Source organism: Balaenoptera physalus (assembly GCF_965194825.1).
Source record: "Balaenoptera physalus genome assembly, chromosome: 6".
Classification (NCBI taxonomy): domain Eukaryota; kingdom Metazoa; phylum Chordata; class Mammalia; order Artiodactyla; family Balaenopteridae; genus Balaenoptera; species Balaenoptera physalus.
In genome coordinates, this window is record NC_138885.1 from 38,195,638 (window position 1) to 38,213,498 (window position 17,861).

The following is a 17,861-nucleotide window of genomic DNA, read 5'->3' on the forward strand; positions in this document are numbered from 1 at the left end:
TTAGTTTGGATTACACATACCATTCATTCCTTCACTTATTCATGCAAAATACAATTGTTGATAACCTGTCATATGTGAGTACTGAGTACTTGTTATATGTAAGACACTCTGGTACGTGTTGAGGCAGGACAACAATGAATTAAGGGCATAGTGAATTAAACCTCACTGACCCAATGTATGGTAATAACCTGTCAACTGAAATTCATATTACTTTAATATTAATCTTCTGAAGCACAGATCTGCTCATTTCATCCCCCTGTTGAAAGACTTCCAATGGTCACCTCTATAACCTTGCTACAAGCAATTACTGATAGAAGAAAATCTATCTTTCACTTTATATTATGCCCAGCATCTATTTCCTGGCATATATTTTCTATTATTCTATTTCACTTTACCACTGGTATTATCTAGATTATAAACAACTTACTTGGCTCATTGGCTTTGGAGTCTTATAGGTCTGGTTTAAATACCAGTCATGCCATTTTGTAGCCAGTGGTTCTTAAGCAAGTTACTTGGCTTATCTTATAAATTTGGATTGTACCTAACACACAAGATTGTTGCAAGAATCAAATAAGGAAACACACAAAGCACATAACAAGAATGGCTAGATGCACTGTATATCTTAATGCTAGATACAGTATTTATTATGGGTAAATGTGTGCCTATAAGTGTGTATTGAACCCACACAACTGGGGCTCAAACTTTGCCTCTGCCACTTACTAGTATGTGGACTTGCATAAATTACCTAGTATCTTTGAAGCTCCTTTTTAAAGTGGGAAAATTATGGTACTTATATGAAAGGATTTTTGAGAGTATTAAGTGAAACATACAAAAAACCCAAAATGTTGTCTGGCACACTAGCACCCAAGAAATGCTATTTAAAACAACATGTATATTGTCTATTACTTTAATCATTGTTATTATAATTACTGTTTTTATTATACTCTTAATATACATTGTACATTCATGGCTTCATACTTTTCTTCATATAGTTCCTTTGGCAAGAATATACTGACCTTTCTCTGTCTTATTCATAGCTCAGAATTTTGAGCCTCTGTGAGTGAGCCCCTCCGTTGGATATGAGTTATTTCTCCTAACATCCTAAAGTACTTTAACCAGAAGACGTTTCTTATAACACGTTTCAGTTCTTATTTTGTTGTATAAATTTTTTCAATATTACTTATGGGATATTTCAGACATACAGAAAGCTATACAGAATAACAAAATGAACACCTGAGTTCCCACTGCCCAACTAAAGAAATATTACCTCTGTCCATCAAGACACTCTATAACAACAGAGAACACTGGAAAAGCCAAGCTGCAGACTGGGAGAAGATATCTGCAACACATACAGTCATCTGAAGCTGCTATATATCCCCTTCCTGACTACGGTTGCCATATAAAATACAGGACACCCAGTTAAGTTTGAATTTCAGATAAACAACACATAATTTTTTAGTGTAAGTCTATACCAAATACTGCATTCCTCTCCCTTCCTCAGAGGTAACCTCTCTCATAAATGTGTCATTCATTACTTCCCTGAATTTTTTTATACATTTACTATGTGTACTTTGCTACCACATAAGATTTTTACATGTTTTAGATGATAAAGGGTAACATACTATATGTATTTTCTGCATCTTGCTTTCTTTTTTCTCAGAACATTGTGTGAGATGACTGCATGTTTATGGATATTTAGGTTATTTCTATTTTTCATCATCATCAACCGTCCTAATGTGGACATTCTGTAAATGTGTACATTAGTGAGGATTTATCCAGGGATTAGACTGAATTCTTCCATTGGCCCCCTCCAAGTCTCCACTCTGCTTTGTGGCTTGGCAGTCTGACATTTATGGACTTCACCAAGGGGCTCCCTTGGCCTGACTTCTGGCTGGTTAGGCCAATGGAAAGCACTCACAGGATATCAGAGGGCAATAAGAGAATGAGTCTGGGAAATTTCAGCCTCAGGCGCCTTCCCTCTTGTGTCACCTCACTTGGCTGCTCTCCCTCATTGAGAACCACCTCTCTTGTTGGGTAGACTTCTCGTACAGCCACCACACTTTCTCATGGTCCAGTAACCACTTTGCACCTTCCAGCCTAGAGCTGGTAGTGACTCCTTGCTGACGTTAGTCCTGGGATATTGTTATCCTTTGCTGATTTTTCTTAAGCCTGCCCAAAACTTTGTAGATAGTTCCTTTATGACATTCTCTTTAATTATCTTTGAGTGTGCCACCTATTTCCGGCTAGAATACCAATACAGGCATAAGCCTAGGAATAAAATTTGTTTTTAGAGTATGCATGCCCTCAACTTAACTAGATTTTGCCAAACTGCTCTCCACAGAGGTTGCACCATTTTACATTTCCACCAGAAGCATGTTTGAATTCCCATAGCTTTACCTTCTAGTACTGGTTTTATCAGACTTAACACTTTTGCAAAATTGATACAATTGTTGTATCTCATGGTTCTAATTTATATTTCCCTGATGACTACTGAGTTAGAGTAACTTTTCACATTTTATTAGCAACTCAATTTCCATTCATTACCTGATCATATTTTTACCTAGTTTTCTAATGGGTAGTTGGTCTTCTTATTCATTTTTGACAGGTCTTTACACATTCTGGATTTTATTCCTATGTCATTTATATCCTTTGAAAATATTTTCTCACATTCTGTGACTTATATTTTAACTCTAATAAAATGATACATCTTGATGCCTGGAATTTTAAAATATCTATGTAGTCAAATCGGTCAGTCTCATGGTTATGCTTTTGTTGTAGTATAGATATTTATGTATATGGCTTATCTCTCCTAAAAGATTATAAATTTTGTGTGGGCAAAATAAATATATCAATTTCCTGGTTCAACTTTGTGTGTCTCAAAGCACTTGGCTTCCTACTGTGTACATAGAAGGGAACAAGTGCACATACATATTGTCCAAGAGGGAGTGAAAATAGTTCACCCCTCTACAGCGTTCCCCGAGTTCTCCATAAGAAATTAAAACCAGAATTCTATTTAGAAAAGAGTGATTTCCAAAAATGCAGAAGGTTTTTTAGTATCCTGAAATACCTTGAAGGTAATGAGAAATCAGAGGAATGAAATATTAAACGATAAAATATTTCTCCCTCTTATCTATTTTTGATAGGAAGGAGTGTGATCACTCTAGAAGACACTTTTGAAGATATTCTTTGATTTAGAATAAAAAATATATAATAATCTTTAGTACAGCTGAAGGGAGGATTGTTCTGTATATAAATGTATATCTATATTATCTATATCTATAGATATAGATGTTTGTTTGTTTGTTTCTTTACCTTGCAAAGTAAGTTTCGTCCTCCAGGGTCAGAAAATCTGGGCCTGACTTTACCGATGAGACAGCACATGCGTCTTTGTAGTTAAACAACAGTTCCTTGACACAGGCCAGGGATTTCCCCAATCTGGCTGAATATCAGAATCATTCAAAGAATTTTATAAATGAGGTCCTAACCCAGAAATCACGATGTCAGCAAACAGTTAGCATGGTTCCCTGCCATGTGTGTATGTGAAGTTCCTCAGCTTATTCTCATATACTGCCATGCCAAGGAACAGCTTTACTGGGTTCAAATATTTGCCTAGTCGAGAGATCTCAGTCACAGCTGAGAGACAGTCCCTAGCCTGGCAAATAATATCCTTAGCTGAGTGCTTCATCTTCCTCCCACCTGACAGATACATCCCATGTTCTCTTCCTATGGTTCCAATGCTATGGCTCTCTGAGGACATCAAGGATGACAGCCTCCAGCTCTCCCCATTTACAAGTTATCTGCCAATTTTTACTTTGGAATTAATCAACGATATGGTATTGATTTGCAGGAGGGGGATATACATGTGAGAGTATTTTGAAGAAAGCACTTGTGAAAGTACGGTGTGATAAAAGTAATATCCTATTAAGATTCCATCAACGCAGATCACCCTTCATACACAACCGCAAAATAACCATGATGGTCACTTTCATTTTAACAAGTTTTTCTTAAAGCAAAATGACTTTTAAAAAGATTGATGACAGTCGCTTGATGACGATAGCCTGTGACCTCTGCCATCCAGCATAGGACACATTCCCCGTGAGTATTTCAATCTCAAGTCTGACTCACTGAACAGCTTGAAAATTTTTCACTCATGAGGTGTAGGGTGAAGATTACAGACAGGCCAGCCATTTATTTGACACTTCAGGGGCGAATTAGCAACTGAGCTAAGTCGCTTTTTAACTGTGGGCAGGATATCTTCTTTTAGCTTTACCCCGATCGACAAAACCATTTGCACACAAGTCTAACACTGGCACGCTGACTTTGTTCAGAAGGCAGTCCTGGTGCATTACAGGAGGCAGCTGGGTGGCACAGCAAATGTGTCCTTTGCTATTTAACATCTCTGTGACCTGGATTTAAATTCGCAGTGCCACAAAATGCAACCTCAGTTCTCTCAGAAGGCTATTAAGTCTTTTGCAGTAAGCCTTGTCGAGAATCTAAAACACTAAAGGGTTCTTTGCGTCCCAACACCCCCTCTTGTTTGCAAAGATGCCAAAGTAGTTTATTTCTCTTAAAGGGACTGTTTAAAGGGAAAAAGATGGGCTTGACTAATCAACTGATATGAATACATATTGTTGTTTATGTTTTAAAAAATCTATCTACTGTGCGTCAGCCAGGATCTCAGGAAGAATACGACTGTCTGTGGGTGATTTTTAATCAAGCTGCTTTTCAAGAACATAAGTTTTGGTTTTTTTCGTCTGTACGGTAAAATCAGAATAAAGTGAAAAGCATTAAAATAGATGTGTTTCTTTCCCTGAAAGCATCATTACCTACATTCTGCTGTATAACATTGTCCTTTCCATTATATCTGGATGTCAGAATGAATTGCAGCTGTACCTTTATGTATTCAGACTAGTGCAAAACCCTGCTTTTCATTAAATTAATTCTAAATGTATTTTTGTTTTAAATATTCTATTTTATTACTCCCTCCATACAGGGAAAAAACTGCATTCTTGATTCTTTTTGAATCAAAAATTTACTGTCTCCTTTATTCTTATTCCCTGCTCCTCCAACAATCCATTCAAATTTGTTCAATTTACACCAACAGTGGATCGATCGATAAGTAAATTAATCAGGCGGACTCACCACCTAACTTTAACAGCCAAGCCCTCAAGCACAATTTTTATAGTCCTACCTTTCTCTGCTTGGTCTTTTCCTAGGATACCAGCCTCTCATTTGAAGCTGGCGAGAAACATCATTTACTGAAAACAGAGCTCCTGTTTACCATAGCAGACAAGGTGCTAATTGTTTCTAATGACCTCAGATAAGTTTGTTATTCATTAAGTATGCCATTCAGAATGGTGGCAACCTTTTCTTTTTGCCTTACTAGTATGTCAAGCCAGGACTGCCCAGTGCCAGGACTTTCATTCATTGATAGAATTTACTCGCATACTAATATTATCCCATATTGATGAGATGATGAGCTATGCCAACAAGACTACCATCACTTGCTGGGTGTCTACTATGTGTACTTAACGTGGCAACCTGGTCATTTTAAAACTTTTGTATACACTGGAAGCACCTGCAGACTTTTTAAAAAAATACGGATTGCTGTACTGCACAGAATTCTGTTGAATCAAAATCTCTAAACCAGTGCTGCCCAAAAGAAATACAATGTGAAACATGTAGGTAATTTAAAATTTCCTGAAAGCCACACTAAAAAAGGATAAAGAAACAGATAAAATTAATTTAAGAAATATTTTATTTAACCCAGTGTATTCAAAATATTATCACTGCAACACACAATCAATATTTAAATATTATTAATGAGAAATTTTACAAGTTTTGTACTAAGTCTGCTGTGCATTTCACAACTACAGACTATCTCAGTTAGGAATAGGCATATGTTAAGTGTCCCATAGACACATATGGTTAGCAGCTACTGCAGGGCACAGCACAAAACTACAGGGGGGATCTCCGGAATCTGCATTTTAAGTAAGTAACCAAGTTGCTTGTGAAGAATACAGTCATTGAGGGCTACCTGAGGAAATTGTGCTAAGTATCTTAAAGTGAATAAAAGTGTAAAGAAATAGGTCTTCCTCCCAAGAAGTTCATTTACCAGTGCAGTCCTATGTATCAGACACGTGCGTAAATAAGTATAACACAAGCTGAAAGTGACAAATGCAATCAGAGTTCCAGGAACACGTGTTGTAGGATTTCACAGGAGAGAGAGAAAGAACTTTAGCTGTAGGGAATCAAAGAATGTTAATGGAGGAGATAACATGTAATTTGGAAATGATGAAGACATTGGAATTCAGAGATGTTCATTGATTTTTCTAAAGTTCTGCAGCTAACTGGTAGCGAAGTCTATCCCAGTTCTTCTGAAGCTTCCTGGCCCCAGCCACCAATCTAGAGACCTACTGATAATCAGATTCCACAAGATACAGACTCTCATTCCATTGTACTTCCTATTTGCTATTCCTATTGACTTCATTTCCCAACTCAAATATATTTTAACTCTCAAGGAGATTATTCTCAAAATAATATATTATCAAAAGTCTGCAGATTTTAGTTATTGGTGTGCCTCATTATTTCTGAGCATAAAGGTTTCCTTCAAAGGTTCCTTCTCCAACCTGCCCATCACTCACATCTTTGAAAATGCTTCCAAATGCTTCTTAAATTTTACGTCACCAGAAATGTTTAATCCCTATCTCTCTTTCTATTTATTTGGTAAAACTGTAACACTGTTAGGTGGACTTATAAGATTATCATTATATACCACTATTATAGTATTATAATTCTCCACTTAATTTGTACCGCGTGCATCTGGAAAAAAATCTTTAAAATATTATATTTCTGTACATTAAGTAAAAAGCTGAAGAATCTTTACAATAATCTAAAGACCATAGATAGATCAAATAAAACTTATTAAGGCTCAAAACCATTTAAGGAACACTTTAAAAAGTACACTCTAAATAGTTAAATTGAAGAGATCTTTCAACAATAACTCGAATCAGTTCAGCTTTCTATTATTAAATTTAAGCTCAAATTCCCAAATAAAAACTGTTCATGAAGTGAAAATATGATTAACTATAAATACTGAAGCAGCATAATTTAAATTCTCAATTTAGTTACTTCACGATGTATAGCAAAATACAGCATTTGATGTAATTATTTATAAAATTATTTGGAGATAACTATGAGCCAACCAAGAGGTAATGTGGTCAAATTAAATTTAAATGAATTTTTTAAACTTGTAATCATTTTTTTCAGTGAGTCATTAAAACAGAGAATTTCTGTGAAAATATAAACTCTTGGCTCATTGTGTTGGATCCTGCCCTTTGAGACTTTATGGTTTTTGATGTAGAGAAGATAGTTCACAGTCTTCAACTTCTTTTCTTTTTCAATTTTGACTCTTGCAAGAGAGGGGACAGGACAAAAGGTTGCCTAATGGGTTCAAAACCTGAATATACATAATAGTGTTTTTCCTTTTAAAAATATCTAATAAGGTGGTTTTCTTTTGTTTTGTTTTGTTTCAAGCAATCTTATCTTTTGTATGTCTTACTGGCTTTTGATGTCTTCACCTGGGTCAATAGCTCAGCAAAATACATTTTAAATTAAAACTCATAATTGCCTTTTGTAACAGAAGGAAAGTGAGATGCACACTATGCTGTTTTTCTTGAGTTTTCCATTAACCTGAGAGTGACATCATCTATTCATTGTATGCGGACAGTGGTGGAAAATGGTGAGAAGAAAAGAATGGGAAAAACCTGAAATTATCCAGCTCTTCTTAGTTCATCTTCAATAATGAGATATGAAATGGTGTGATTTCCAAAAGTATAAAAAAATGCCAATATCTTCAGGTAACTGTAATATTTATTCTCAAAACCCAATATTTGATGCTCTCTTTCATCTGTCTTTTAAAAAATAGTAATTTAGATCTCCCTTGTCATTTAATAGATGAAGACATCAATGCCCCCTTGAGAGTCAATTAGTGTGGCCAAGGTCATCATATGTCAGATGGAGGTGAAGCAAATGATGAAATTTATATGTCTAGACTCTGCTTTATCATTGTGTTTACAAAGGGAAACATTTTACTTAACATGTGGTATATTTCCAGATGCTTTAAAGTAGATTTCTCAACAGAGATTATTCATCATGCCTTTGGTATTTTGAAGATCTTTAGTAGAGGATGATTAGATTCCTCAGAAGCAGGAAAAAATAATTTCATTGATGCATATTAAATTGCTGATACACAACAACTTTTAACCTACTAAAATCACAATTGTATATGGCTCAGATGAATAGTTTTCTGTGTAGAAAGGCACTGCCCATTTGTTGAGTACAATTTATAGTTCACTCTGAAATAACGAGAATATCTACATTCTTCTCCATTCAACAATACTTGGCACAGATTATAGCATTACATAATAATCATAGGGTCAAAATATTTTCAAGAAAGCACATGTGGGGGGAAAATAAGTCAAAGTTTCATTTAAACACAGGTATCTTTCACTTAGAATGTAAAACATGTTAACACATGTCCAAAAACATACATTTATTTTTGTTAATTCACCCTCTCCCACCACAGTTTTATAATTAGCTAGAAAATACTTGATGTTGTCAATATGGACATATTAACATTGTACTGAATATGTTTTAGGATTAGATTGTGCAAATATTCATCTTTAGCCAACAATGGTGACATTATACAAAGGATCTAAAGACAGTCCACAGGAAGTTGCTAACAGTGAAGGTGCCTATACTGTGTTTTATCTGAGACCAAAGAAAGAATTAAATATGAAAAATTATAATTGAAAAGTTGAATATATATGTGTTCCATAAAACCGTATTTCAAGAGATTTGACTACACTGAAAAAAGCTGAGTAAAGATTAGCTATAAAAGTATCTAAAAATTTGTCACCATATAACATTAAACTATAAGCTAAAACAATTAGCTCAAGATGATTACGTTATATGCTATTTGGGCATACTAATGATGTAGGCTTACATATTTCCACTATCTATCCCTCCCTCTTCCTTGTACAATGAAAGCTGAAGAGAACATGCTAAGTTTTCCTTCACAGTTTTTTTGTAACTGTTATGTATTCACTTTCCATATTCCCTTCAGGAATTGGAATAGCATCCTATAAGTAGTGGTTTTCCAACAAGTCACTGTGGAACAATCACAAAGATGAATGTATTATTCAATCTAAAATGTTTCTTAATCATTAGATATTATGTTAAGCTAAAGTGACCTTTGATAATACAGGAATTTTTTCTATCTAAAAATATAAACTAAGGACTGGGATAACATGTATACATTGATCAAAAGACTAATTGTTAAATATTTTCCAAGCAATAGGCATGTAGAATATAATTTAGGATAGAATACTTTTCCTCTATTTGAACTCTATATTTTACCATGGATGATAGGGATATAGGTAATATATTTTCTTCTTTCTATTTCTCTCTGTAGATGTGAAGGGCCTAAATACAGTAATTTCACTCATATGTTTTAATATTGCCTGAAAATAATCAAATGATACTCCGTTGGTGCCATTTTGACCTACCCAGAGTAAGACAAGATGTCAAAGTAAGAAAATTTTATTACTTTTTTTAAATGCAAAGCCTTGGTCAACTTGCAGAAGATCTATTCTCATTATTGAGACAAATTTGGTTTTAAGCTAATTGTTGGAATATTAAGATGCTAAAACTGTTGAGTAGAGAGGAATGAATATATTGCATAATCACTTTGGCTAATTCCACCAAGCAGCATTTTTTCTAGCCTAAGGCTGGGTTTAAATCAACACATACACACAGCTCTTACTCACTGAGTCTTAACTATTTTTCAAATTAGTATACCTAATATATTTTATTAAGGTAAAGAAGGAAAATAGGTAAGTGGAATAAGTCCTTCATTCATCATTTCATTATTTCATTCATGGATTGTTTTAACATCTATAGCATACATAGCAAATAAAACAGGACAAAATTCTTTTTGCTGTCATGAACTTACAGTCTACTAGAGGAAAAGAGAGAGTAAGCCGAGCAACGTATAATATGCCAAGGAGTGTTAAATGCCATAAAGAAAAATAAAGCAGCTTGAGTAATCAGAAGGGGGGGTGCCCTCTACTTTAGACAGAGTTGTCACCCTCTTTGATAAATGACATTTGAACAAACACCTGGAACAAAGGGCTAGAGTGACTGGAGAAGAGAGTTAGAAGGGGAATTATAGGTAATAAAGTCAAGCAAGGGGCAGGGATCAGCCTATAAAGCATCTAGTAGATCAGGTGCAGACTTCATTTTAATTCAAAGAAGTGAAATAGAAAGTAATCAACCTAAGAACTTAATTTTACTGATGACACATTATATCATGAGATTGTCACCACAAGGAACATCTACTCACTTATAAGTTTTCCTAGCTATTTTGCCCCTGCATGACCCAGGAATCTCTCCTAGGAGGCTGCTGGTACCCTTGTTCTCCTAGTAAGATTCTGAAATAGTCTTTTATACAGGTAAACAAAGGCCTTGGAGTTCTTCTGACCCTTCCATATTTCTGTACCACTGTCAGACAACAGCACCCCAAAGATCTTCCAACGGAAGAGCCATTCTAATTCATTTCTACCCAAGTCTCTTGGGCACGTTCACTTTCTATGTCCCCTAGGTCTCTAGTATGTAGGAGACAAAGAGAGAAATACTTTGTACTTCAGCCAGAGGACAGGAAGGTGTTAGCTTCCATACTCTTGCTAAATCATTTTCCCCAGAGCAGGCCAATTCCACTTTCCTCCATAAGGTCTTACGGACGATTGTTCCAACTTTACCTGCTACATTGGTTTTGTCCTGCTCTTGGAAGATGACTGACGCATTTCCAGCTCCCACCCCTTTTTAACTCTTGAAACTGTCTGAAATTGGCCCCATTTGATCCATACGGATTTCATTTCTTCTCATTATCTATTTTGAGGCTCTTGCTTCTTCCCTTCCTGTTTCCTATTTCCTCTCTATTCCAGGTGCTCAGATTAGTCTACTGTACACAAAAATACATGGTTTAACTCTTTCCTGAGAGTTAAGCAAATCCCCCAAGGTCACGCTGCTAGTTACTATTGGTCAACCCAGTAAATCTTAAATGCTTTATTAAAAGTGGCATATCTTCTAATGTCATAGTGACAGGGATTAATGGAGGGAGATACTGAAATAAATATATCAACAGTAATGTGAAATTTCACCTCATTCATATTAGCCTATTCAAATATAAAGAAAAAGGTATTTCCATATTTATTTTTTGAGGTATATAATTTAAAAGATTATAGATAAGATAGTAAAAGAACTCAAATTTTCCCATGTTTCCATGGGGAAGGGGTATTTAAACAATCAGTAGGAGATGAAAAGCCCCATAAAGTAATGTAAATAGTGACTTTATCCTCATATAATAATGCAATGTCAGTTGAGTTTTTATGGTGATTTATAACACCTCTTGCTAAAAAGAGACGATGTGTACACATGTCAATTTTTAAATGTGATCTGACTTGCTACATATAGAAATGGTATTTATTATAAACCTTCTTAACTTACACAATTGAGTTTACATCCCTTTCATTATGATTGTTTGGCAACAAAAGTAAAGAATAAATTACACTAGGTCCCATATCAAATATTTTATATCTCCATGAATTTTTTAATGTAGTGAATTTTATGTATTATGTATTTTTTTACCTTAGCCTAAAAATTCAAAAGTACTAAAACAGAAGAACAAAAATGTATCTTACCGTCCAATTAACAAATTTAGTTGCTTATCCTGTCAGTCAGTGAATTATAATGCATCAGACATAAATCAATGAGGAACTACTTAAGCTTGCACCTTGTAATCAGAGCTATACATTTTAGCAGTGGGCTGCATAATCCAGCACTAAATGTGCAGCATTATTTTATTCCAGTAACATATTAACAAAACATACAACTGTTTTGACTTGGTGGATGATCTAACAACATCCAGGCAAAAAGCCTTTGTCCATTTTTTACACAAATGTCTTTCTCTTGATGATAAATGCGTTTTGCAATTTTCATGATGAATCAGTGGAAGAAATTAATTGTGCCCTTCTAGTGCTTTATAATTTTTAATATCACTGCTTTGGAAATGCAGGCTCCAATTCAACACAAAGTGAGATCTTTGTATATATTGTGCCTGAATTTCTTTATTATTTTTGCTTGTAATCCCCAGTCCTGCCTAATTGCTCATCTAGAGCCCATAGGCATTATGGCACATGAAAAATGTAGAATAAGATATTTACCTACAACATGATTTTATGACTGCTTTAGGTGACTCACTTATCCTGACATGTATTTCTATTCTAAGCACAGAGTACACGTGAATAAAAAGTGGGTTCCCAAAATATAGAGACATTCTAAGTGAAAATAAATGATACAGTCACATACAATTCAGATTATATTTAACACAAGACTCTACTTTGAAGCAAATGTCTTTACCTTTTCTGTGTTCTGTAAATGCTCTTCGTAGGTCACCATGTATGTGCTGTCTCACTCTGGTTTGGTGTTATGCTGCACAAATTCACCTTAATTGTTCACTATATTATTTTCAACACCACTACTTGAGCATTTTCCAGAGCTGCTTAATCTTTACTGCATTATTAATCAGCTCTCAAAAATGGGACCTCAATGTTCAATCAATCTTGATTTCCTACTCTTCCAGAACTATTGCTGTCAGTTTACTTTTTTTTTTAGTTCTTCTTTCTGTCCCACAGGTATGCAGTTTCCATACCTTCATCCAATTCCTCCTAAAATTTGTCTAACTTAGAGTCTACAGTCACTATTTCTATTTAGCAACATGCAAAGTAATACTAAACCTCTTCTAGTTGGTTTTTAACTATTGCCACTCTACTAATCTGTGTTCAGTCAGATCCCAAGTGGCCATGAAGGTTTTTTTTTAAGTTTTTAATGAAATGATCTGTATTTTAAAACAGTTGTTATTGAAACACAACTTTTTTGATGATCATGACAAACTTACCAACTGAACAAAATTAAGTTATATTATCTTTTCACTAAATCTGTTTTTTATTGACTTCTTTACCTTTGAAAATGACTTCACAAGTGACCGAAACCAACTCTTATAACTAGAGAATAAAATGCAGCTCCTCCTGTCTTTGTCCAACCATAGCAAGTCACCCAGTTCCGTCTACTGTGGCCCTTGCAGTTCTACCCTCTGATCTATTTTAACAGCCACTCCCTACCTCACACCAAGTCATATGAGCTTTCTAAGGAGTCTACAAACTTCCTGCATCTTCTCTACTTCATCGAGGCTTCTCTCCGCCACCATAGCCTCTTATGAGTTTTTTTTTTTTTAACAGCTTTATTGGAGTATAATTACTTTACAATGGTGTGTTAGTTTCTGCTTTATAACAAAGTGAATCAGTTATACATATACATATGTTCCCATATCTCTTCCCTCTTGCGTCTCCCTCCCTCCCACCCTCCCTATCCCACCCCTCTAGGTGGTCACAAACCACCGAGCTGATCTCCCTGTGCTATGTGGCTGCTTCCCACTAGCTATCTATTTTACATTTGGTAGTGTATATATGTCCATGCCACTCTCTCACTTCGTCCCAGCTTACCCTTCCCCCTCTCCATATCCTCAAGTCCATTCTCTAGTAGGTCTGTGTCTTTATTCCCATCTTACCCCTAGGTTCTTCATGACCTTTTTATTTTTTATTTTTTTCCTTAGATTCCATATATATGTGTTAGCATATGGTATTTGTTTTTCTCTCTGACTTACTTCACTCTGTATGACAGACTCTAGGTCCATCCACCTCACTACAAATAACTCAATTTTGGTTCTTTTTTATATTGAGTATTATTCCATTGCATATATGTGTCACAACTTCTTTATCCATTCATCTGTTGATGGACACTTAGGTGGCTTCCATGTCCTGGCTATTGTAAATAGAGTTGCAATGAACATTTTGGTACATGACTCTTTTTGAATTATGGTTTTCTCAGGGTATATGCCCTCTTATGAGTTTTAAATTCCAGCCATGCTCATCTGCTATTCCCCGGTCCTAATCACTACCATGATCCTTTCAGCATGTTTTTGTTTCCCTTCTTTCACTGCAGTCTCCTCCTCCTAGGACAATTCTCCATAACTCTGCCTTTTGAGCTCTTGCTCATTCAAATCACTTCACTCTGTTTTCTCAGTTCAAACTTACTTGATCGATGTTTATATATTCTTTGTTGTCCCTCAGGACTTGAAGAGAATGTCTTTTTTAAAGCCCTTATCACAGCTATTCCTTCTATACTTACTTTTGTATGTCTCTTCTCACCACCAGATTATAAACTTGTTAAGGATAGTGATGATAACTTGTTCATGTTTTCTGCATTCTACCTGGTAGAATGCTTAAAATATATGCCCAACCACGGTAGGTTCATTTAGCCACAGATATTTCATGCATATTTTGTTTTGATATATGACCTCTATGTTTCCTGTTTCTATTCAAATATTAGCTATGTCAGTAGCAAACTTGAGTTTCACCCCAAGCAGTTTCCTTCTGCTACTCTTCCTGCAATTATTGATCTTCTTCCTAATTTAATGTACCAATTCTCTGGTACATCTACCTGTATCATTCAATTTAGGACCCATTGTATACTGTTGTGCTATGTTATCCTCTATTTCATGAGTGTTAATTTCATGACCCAAGATTTTTAAATGATCAAGGGCAGAAAACATTTACATCTCTATACTTCAAAGTTGCGGAGTAAAACTTGATTTCTTCAGATTAATTCAAAGGAAATATTTTACATATTAGTATACAAATAAATGTAAAATTTAAATACATTTTGTTTTACTAATATATCCATTATTTTTATTACCAACGATGTATTGAATAATCTAGAGATATCAATTTGTACATTTTGAGAAACAATATACAATGATCAAGGATGTAGGACATCCACATACTTATCCCTAATAGACACCATTTTATCTGTTATGCCAGAGCCCTGCAATGATTATTCTGTTCTAGAGAGACTTCACAATTTCTGGTTATGAGAACAATACATTTAATGAGTAAAAAATACAGTCTGGTGTTAAAGACTTTCAGATCCATAATAAGAAAGTTATTTATTCTGAAGAAATTTCACTAATAAATGCATTTATAGTTGTAAATACATTAATACATTGCAAGCTCAAAGTAATAAATAGACTGATCAAATTTGACAAAAAAATACCATAACTGCTATTTCTTCATTCTACATTTGCAAGGTCTTCTTCTTTATCACCTTTAGACTTTTCCTTGCAATTTTGTCTGTAGTACAGTTCATATTTCCAAAAGGTATAAAGAAAGAAGAGAAAGTGCTACTAAATCAAAGAGCCCTCAACCAACAGAGCAGTCAACCCCTTAGAGTAACTGCAAATTACTCTGTTTTCCTGGTGACCACAGTATTCCGCTGCTCATAAAGATCTAGCTCCAGATTTGGATGATGTTTAAAGATAAATAAAGAATAAGGAAAATCAGGAAATCCAGTTAGTCAATCACATTATAACTACTTCAGCTTATGAAAACTCATACAAGGCGAAAGTGTCTATATCAGCATTTGTGCTAGAATCATAGAGGTTAGTAGAAGAGACAAATTTTTGAGAACCTGAACTAAAACCCAAAAGCTACCAATTATTAAAAAATAAAACAAATTTTTAAAAAAATCTTTCTCTCTGATATAGTTCTGTGAAGAACTGAACCCAGTATCTGGGTAGACAGTATATTATAAATAACAGGGGAGAATGAACTTAGCTGGCTTCAGACAATTCAGAAAGTTTAAAGTGCAAAATATTTTTGAGAATGGACCAATATAAAGCAAGGGTCTAGGAGAATGCACAGTTGTCCAATAAACTGAGACATAGTACAACATCTCAAATATCAACTTTGCTGTTCTTACTAATATTTCACACATGTAATCTTGGGGTAAATTAGAAGGATATGCTCACTGGTGAATTTAAAATGAATAAAATACCCTTGAAAATAGCATTCCCTTAAGGTTACACAGATAAAAAAGTTTCTTATATTATGGAAGCTCCCTCTCTCCTCAATAAAAGACACCTTGTCCAGAGGACATCCTTGTCTTCTTACACCCTTTGTTTTAGACCATCTGTTCCTAGTTTGATAATGGCTTAGCTTGTTCAATATCAGGGCCTTTTCTAATGTGTAGGTGACCTGTTTTTATTAAATTTTGAATTTCGCTTCTATTCATTTTTATGATCATACTCTATTTTGGTAATTACGTACAGGCACCCAGAGGGATTTTGTCAATGATAACATTAAAAATTAATAAGTGAAAGAATTGGTATGATGATTTATATTACAAAGAGAGCCCATAAGGCATCAGTAAAAGATGTTGTTTGGCCCTAGCATCAGGTTACCAGTAAAAATGGTATAACACACAGCCATAGTTATTATTTTAAACATAAATTTTTACTTTTTTTCCCTATTCTTTCTCTAGCCTCTCCTTCCTCCTTCCCTCTCAAAATTCTTTCTTATATTTATTGAACCCTGCACAGTTCTCCTTTTGGAACTGACAATATGTCTAGTGCCATTCATTTTCCCAGGTAGAAATTGTAGGTGCCAATCACTTTTCATCCCTTTATACCTCATCTATCACCACTGCTGTTCTTTCTTCTTTAAAACTTAGATAATCCCCTCTCTTTGCCTCTTCATTCACACCATCACCATAATTGAGCCAGATTTACTAAAATGAGAAATTAAGCTGGTGGAAATACTTTCCTCCTGTTTTAGTGCCTAGACTTAATTATTTAGCATGTATAGCCTAATAATTGCAATTATCTAAACAAATGAATGTGAATCATTCTCCAAATATAAACCATTCTTGATTGAGTGTACAGTAGTTTTTATTTAGAATGTATGTGATAATCATCAAGATTCTACTGAGATGGTTGTTTTATGAATTCAGTTTTTTACGATTTTTTTTTTAAGTATGTGTTCATCTATTTAGATGGAGGAACTAAATGTTTGGACCCAGTGACGTCTTACATAATTGTTCTAATATACATAGACATAGCATTTAGTGAGTAATTCTTTTCAAATTAGTAGAAATATTTTCAAAACTGATTCTTTATACTACTTACTCTACCCACTCCCCCCTTTTAAGAAATGTAACATCTACTACTGAACTTTCTAAGTATTTTCTAAGGACGCTTTCTTTCTATTCTATGTCAAATGAAGCGGAAATTTTCAGGTGTTATTTTCAAGTTCTGTATTCTCAGAGTTAGGCACCGATGACTAACAAGCAGGTGATTTCAGGTGCAGAAAATTGTACCTGCAGCCAATCACACCTGTGAATATTTAGGCTACGAGACAAAAGCTGGGCTTTTTAGTTGTTGGTTCTGAGTTTTCCCTCGTGAAACAAAATGTTTCTAGATTCATCTTTTTAAAATTTTCATATTTCAACAGAATATTGCATCCTGTTTGTTTCTATTTTAATATTATAGTTTATGAGAAATTTAGGTCTTGGATCTAACTTGAATCTATTAAAATACCAACATTTAGATCTGATAAAAAAGTGTGCTTTTTATAATTTTAATAAACTCTCTTTTCTACCTCCAGGTAGATGAATCCTCATAGGCTAATAATTTAATTAATTTTTAATCAAAGCAATATTTAAATGATTATTTCTATAACACAAATTTCAGATGTATCATCATGCTAAGTATATTTCTCATCTTTGTATTTATTTATACTTCTTTAAACTTCATATTGTATCTACTTTGTAGTTATCTATCAATATATTTCATTGACTTACAAATCGCTGAAATAAACAACAAATTCATTTCTAAATATAATGGGAAT

General features: G+C 34.5%; 1 protein-coding gene and 1 long non-coding RNA gene across 2 annotated transcripts in view; both read right to left on the reverse strand.

Moving 5' to 3' along the window:
• Nucleotides 1-17,861, reverse strand: part of LRP1B (LDL receptor related protein 1B) — a 1,885,740-nt gene that overhangs the window by 1,678,442 nt on the left and 189,437 nt on the right. The window lies entirely within an intron of this gene.
• Nucleotides 1,631-17,861, reverse strand: part of LOC309662463 — a 46,587-nt gene continuing 30,356 nt past the window's right edge. The window contains exon 2 of the long non-coding RNA XR_014264707.1: nt 1,631-13,617. This is a non-coding gene — a long non-coding RNA (uncharacterized lncRNA). The remainder of the gene's footprint in view (nt 13,618-17,861) is intronic.